Source organism: Tigriopus californicus, chromosome 1 (genome assembly GCF_007210705.1).
Source record: "Tigriopus californicus strain San Diego chromosome 1, Tcal_SD_v2.1, whole genome shotgun sequence".
NCBI classification, from domain to species: Eukaryota; Metazoa; Arthropoda; class Copepoda; order Harpacticoida; family Harpacticidae; genus Tigriopus; species Tigriopus californicus.
Window position 1 is genome coordinate 5,514,609 of NC_081440.1, and position 6,524 is coordinate 5,521,132.

General features: G+C 41.9%; 1 long non-coding RNA gene across 1 annotated transcript; it reads left to right on the forward strand.

Annotated features, from left to right (window-relative positions):
• The first annotated feature begins 502 nt into the window (after window positions 1-502).
• On the forward strand, window positions 503-1,305 carry LOC131881267 (uncharacterized). Its single transcript, XR_009373351.1, has 2 exons — window positions 503-1,028; window positions 1,165-1,305. It is a non-coding gene; the product is annotated as an uncharacterized LOC131881267 (long non-coding RNA).
• The last annotated feature ends 5,219 nt before the right edge of the window (window positions 1,306-6,524 follow it).

The window sequence follows — 6,524 nt, forward strand, 5'->3', positions numbered from 1 at the left end:
GGGTCTGGCTCCGCAGAGCCACACTGTGCGCTCAGATCGTGTTCAAAAGACTCCAAGAGCCATGTCAGAGAGTCGTTTCATGGAATTGGATGACGAGAGTACGTACTAAACCCTTTCTTCACTATGTGCTTTTGCCTGATATATGTGTATGTGTATTTGTATGTGTGTGTATGAGAGAGAGAGAGAGAGAGAGTGCGAGTATTTGCAAAAAGCAAGTAGTACACTCATAGTTTCCCCCTCAAGACACTTGAGACTGAAATGATTTGAATGCAACGCAATGCAGGCTCGTCTTGGCTTGTATTTCTATTCTTCCTTGGGACCAGTTTATTTCATTGCCATTTTTTCTGGAACGAACTTGGCGCTCTCGTTATTGTTATTGTTGTTGTTGTTGTTGTTGACGTCGTCGTCGTCGTCGACGTCGTTCTTGGCCAAGCTCATACTCATGAATGATGGGTCGTTTTGCTTCGGTCGGTGGTACTTGCTTCGCCAGTAGTTCAGAGGAGGGAGGAGCAGAAGCACCCATGAAGTCCCCAAGCCAGTTTGCGTCCCTAGTTTGAGGGTATAATTGAAATAATTGGGCTTCACAGAGGGGTCAATACTGTCAGCATCAGAAGTTCAAGCCGGACCTCTTCGACGAATGCTCTCTTTCGGACTCTCATGACGTGGTTCAAAAGGGCTGCTCCAAATCAAGATAAAACATACTTAATCAAGTGTTATCAACACGTTAATCCGTCTGGCTTGTCCTCGACTCCACACAAGCTAGCTAAAGTTTCATACACAATTCTGGAGGGCATTCAAATTTGATACACCCTGTGGTTTGAAATGGTCCTTTGTTGACGGAGTCAGTGGATCCTCCCGACACTTGTGGCAGCAGGGATCAAGACATATAAAGTTAAAATTGGATGACTTCTCTCTCTCTCTCTCTCTCCCCTTCTTTCTTCCTTCGGCCATTCTCGTCGCTCATGAAACGAGTGAGTCCCTCAAAATTTAGCCGCGTTACTCCATTGAGCTCGAGGTGCCTTTCAGAGGTAAGCGAAGATTGCTCGTTGCCTCAAAGTGGCCTAACGCGCAAATGCAGTCAAAGTTTATAAGATAATCACTAGATCGTGAGATCGCTTGACTCAAGTCAGCATTTATTGGTCATTCAAATCATTTTTCTTCCAGGAAACCTTTCCACGCCTACTCTGCTGGTCGCGTAATCTGAATCTATTCCGAACTACTGTTTACATCATCTGAGATATTGCGCATCTTTAAAAAAATGATTTATTTATTTTTTTCATTTTGAACAACAATCCCCAACTCCCATTCCAAGCATAATGTTGTTTAAGGCCTAACATGATTATTTACTAGGAACGGTGAAGTTGGTTGTTTGTTTGGTTGGTTGGTTGGTTGGTTGGAGAGTGATCCATCATGGCATTGTGTAGACAGATATTCTCGATCTAGTCGCCATTTAGTGCACCGGGTACGGAACTCATTGCACGGTTTCCTCCGATTCGAACCCCTTTTCAACGAACTGAAATCCGTGCAAAAGATTTCAAGACGATCCCGGTTCGTACGAGGGGAGATCTGAGTAATTTTCCACCTTGAAATCAATAAGTGGGGTATCCAACGAAGTAGAACACGCGATAATGACATTGTCGACGGAGAGACACACAATTGTGCACGCTTTAATCTTCATAAACATATGAACTAGGCGGGAACACTTCTTGCAGTTTTGAGTTTCCAAATTTGATTCTTGGATTATAAATGTTGGAGGCATTGATATTCTAATAAATCATTCCTTTAAAAATTAGTTTGGTTGATTCATCTTGACTGTCAATAGTACCACGGACTAAGCGAAGAATGCTGGTGAGTTCCTCTTGTTTTAAGAAGTCCATGTGACTTTGTTTGCCACGTTGGCCAAGATAGGAAAAACAACGCGGATTTGTGCCTGCCCTTTGTTCGGTTTTAAAAGCGTCTTCTAACTTGAGGCAATCTTGAATGCAGCGTCGTCCAACCAATTGTCAACCCTGTTCCTGGTTCCTGGCCCCACGGGGCTTGATTGTTCCAATCACGCCAAACATTTGGAACCCACAGAGCCTGGCTCAACTTGTAACCTATTTACAAATATGAGTTTAGTGAAGCAAATAAACACACCCAACTAGAAGTAGGAGTATACGTTTTTTATTCATCAAGAATGCATGTATTGGTTGGATTGAAGTCGAGAGGGATGGGGAAATATGATTTTTGTGCGATCCTCCTTTACGCGAAAAGCCGATAAAAGACAAGAGTCCATTGTTATGGGTACATGAGGATTTTGGGCTGAGATGCAAAATATCCGAAGCAGATCGTAAAATACCACGTTGGAAGTTCAAGTAGTAGCAAGCATTGCTGTCTGTGAGGAACATGACCAGTTTTTATATCAGAGCTCAATCTCCCTCCAACCTCCTAAGATCGCCGAGATTGGCGGGATCGGGTCCAAGTTTTACAAGATTAAATGGCTTCTCTCTTTCTTCTCGTTCGTTCCTTCTCTCCCTCACTCACTGGGTCTGCATAGCTCTGGAGCTTGACTGGGAAGAAACTCGTGAATCTCTCATATATGCAAATCGTATTTTAAAATGAAATTTATGCTCCTCACCACACACTCATCTCATCATCATGATGATCATCATCACCAGCAGCACCACAACAACTGCCGCCGAGCAAGCTCAGTCTGACTGTTTGGCTGTAAACGAGACCGAACCCAGATTTGTTCTCATGAAAAATCTCTGACTGAAGTCGCCTCTTTCCGAGAGCAAAAAGGAAGAGGACCCCGAGGCCTCTTGGCTACCGTATTTATCACAAAATATTACATCTTCAAACACAACAGACCTGGCATAAACACCCCAGAGGATAAACCATGAGAAAACCATCTCTTGGAGGGTTCTCAGTGTCTCCTCATCTCGGAACTGAACTCCACCAAAGCATCCGGAGCTGGATGCGCTACAAACTCCGTGCAGGATTTTCGAGCCTGGTTAAGTTCAACACATTTCAAGAGGTTCCAGAATTTCAAATCCATCCACGATGAAACCATTTCAATGGCCACGTTGACCTAGTTGGTTATTGAAAGGGCCATAAATATGTCCCATCAGTCAATATACGGAGCTCGCCTTGGACGGATGACTCGAAATCAATGTCATTATTACCTCTGTATTTCGTATTTCCAGAGGAAGGGAGACCAGCTCCAGCTACCAAGATACAATAACAAACCATTGGAGCGGCATCATTTCTTCATCCATTGGTAGGCACTGGGTTGATAGTTATAGCTGGCATCGCTCTTCTCGACCGATGATGAATGATTCAGTAGCCCAGTTAGCATCAAATTTTACGTTTCCAAATCATCAAGGAGAGGCAAAAAAACAAGGAGGCACGGAGACACCTCAGCACCATTGGCGATGATCATCACGGATGGCATCATGGATGAAAGCCAAAGTGATACATAGTAATAATCAAGTGCGCGTGTGTCATGCAAGTCCCTCTATTTAGTTGCGCCAAAAATTGTTCATGAAATCGTTGACGGCTACCACTGTTTTTGCAAATATCCGTAAAGCTAACAACTCGAGCAGAACGAGATGATCCAAGGAATTTGAGAAATGTGATGATGTGTCAATAAGCGAATTGAAATTAGTCAAACTAAAAATCAAGCTTTTTCATTTTCCATTTCGAAGGTGCGCACTTGGAACGGAACGCTTGTCACTCAACTAGTCAGTAGGGAAAATTCCGAATCTAAATATGATGTGCAAATTTGTATGAAATGATTCCAACGAATATTCATTCCTCGATTCATTTGGGGGAACACCGAGGTCCATCCCTGGGCCAGCAGGTCTGAACGAAACCATAAAATGTTTTTATTCAGTTCTTCAGTTGGCCTGCGGGCATTTTTGATCCTGGGATTGTGGCGTCAGCTCAGGTGATCGTTCAAAGTCCAAAAGATCATTGTGCTTCCATCCATCAAGAGAGAGTCACCTTAAAGTTGTCATTATGGACAGATCTCTGGTGATCGCAGTAGTACCTACCTACATGGCACTCACTCACTCCCAACCGGGCCAAAGACCCCTCTTCCACACTGCACAGATCTAACTTTCCGTACAACTTATGGAGGTACCAAGTACCAAGTTCAAATGGCCTGATGACGAACCACGGTCATGGATTATTTTACCCCACGAAGCCTACTCTCAAGACTACCAAGACAACATACAGTCATACCATGTATGGTTGTACATACTGCAGTAGGTACTTGGTAGAGTATTCCTTCCAGTACTTTTCTTGGGTCCGTGGTTCATTCCTGAATTGGGGGCTTGGATGGTTGAAACATGCAACGGATCCACTAAGTGATAAAACTCCAGTCAATAATCACAATGCTATCACCGAATTTGAACCCTCATTTTAGGGCATGCATCGGATGATAATGAGGCTGGTGGATTGTGTTGTAGGCTTCATAAGCTTCCAACTGGTTGGCCAGGGGGTTTCCTTCCAATGGAGAATCATTGGCAATGAGTTGACTACAATTGCAGAGACCAATCGCTGGAAGAGCAACTCGTGTTTTTTGTCTCCCATTTTGGCACGTTCCACAAACAAATCATCAGGTAAGTGATATTTCATCTTCGATAGGATTTTTCTCAATTTCAGAGAAGGGGGGAAAAAGACAGGTTCCTCTGATTTTTGTTTCTTTTACTGGTTTTATCTTCCCAATCCCTAACCTATAATCAATGGACCAGCGATAAAGAGAACCATTTGTCTTCTTTGAAGACTTTTTTTATGACGTCAATTCCAGTTGAAGAATCTTTACTCAAGGTGGGGAATTGTGAACCTCGAGTTGTTTCTTTGAAGGTCCAAGATGGAGAAGTGACAGTTTTATCCAAACAAAATGATCAAAATGAATGTGGCAAGAATGGTTGATTGATTCTTATCATGGTTTCTCTTTCCCAAATCCAACGCTAAGAGAGATAGCGAGATGGGAAAAAGTATCCCATAAGATATTTTTATAATTACATCTGAAGGTGAGAGAGTGATAGTTTTTAATGACACCCTTCTCCATCTGCCTGGGACCATAATCGAATTCGAGCCAACAAGATGTCTCGCTATCAACATCCATCCTCCGTACGGCATAACTATTCAATCGACAAGCGCCCAAGTCCTAAAAAAAGTGTCCAAGGGTGTAATTTTCAAGTACGTGGACATTGCAGTCAACCAGAATGAGAGGCAAAAAAATGAAAACTTGAAGAAAACAATTTCGATCCGGGAAAATCGAGCGTATCCATTGAAGAATACACCACGGTCATCAAAACGGCAATTCGCGAGACAGATTGCAGAAAAACGCTATGGCAATTAGGGAGAGAATGAATAATTCATCATACGACTTAGGCAACCTTGATCGGGTGGGTCTGAACCGAATCTCGAATTTATCAGCCCCTGATAAATTGATATGAAATGTATTGGTGAGCGGTCATTTTTGGCACGTCCAATGAATTGATTCGCCAGAGCAGAGAAGGAATGGTTCATAATTTGTCTTCAGACACGTTGGTCCAGGTTGGTATTTATTTGCAAAAATAGATACGAACCAAGAGCATTGCGTTGTGGTGATTGGGGGAACCTACTGGCTTGGAAGCGAGAATTTATGGTTTCCATGCCGTGGAAATACAATAAAGAGATGATATAGTGAGATCNATGGCTATGTTTATTTTGCGATATGTTTACCAAGCCAATGGAAATGCATAGTGGTAAAATCATATATTTTTAAGGTTTTAAACTGCTTCATGATTAAAACAGTATCAATTTTATGCTGCTGTACGGCCAAGGCGGATATGTATTCAGTTATGTTTAGCATTGCGCAAGACTAGTTTTGAGGTGAATGGAATTGCTTTCTTTACTTCAAGAAATCAAAAGGGATTTTGAAATATTTGAAAACGATTGTTTGAGGAGTCCAACCAAAAACATGTTGTTTTTTTGTTTTTAAGATTCCAAATCAAGCCAAATGGCTCAAAATTAAAACACGCAAAAGTGCGCAATTTCATGTTTCTTTTCTTCTCTTCACTTTTCTCATGACGATCTTGCCGGCTCTTAGGCTCTTTTTACCTCATACCTCATATCTCTTATTCATACATTAATTCATTGCCTTTTTCGTGTTGGAATGGATCTATATACGACACGTGAAGGAATATTGGGTTTGGATTGGGTTGTATTAGATACCATATCAAATGCCGATATCTTGTCTTCAGGAAACCGAATCTCGTCAAGTAAAAGGAGGACGGGCGAAAACTTTTCTAAGGTTGCGTGTGCTTTCAAATTAATGTATCGCCACTGGTAAGTGTCTTTTTGAGAGGAAGAAAATAAAAAGGGAACCATCATCGCGCTCATTGAGCATTTAGTAAACATATTATGTTATTTTTAAGCGAAATTGTAATCTATCAACCGTATTTGTAATCATCAATCCATGCAGGTGCTTTTGGATAGAAATTGAACCTGTATTTGCATCTACAAAGTCAGACTTGGACAAGTTTTTGACT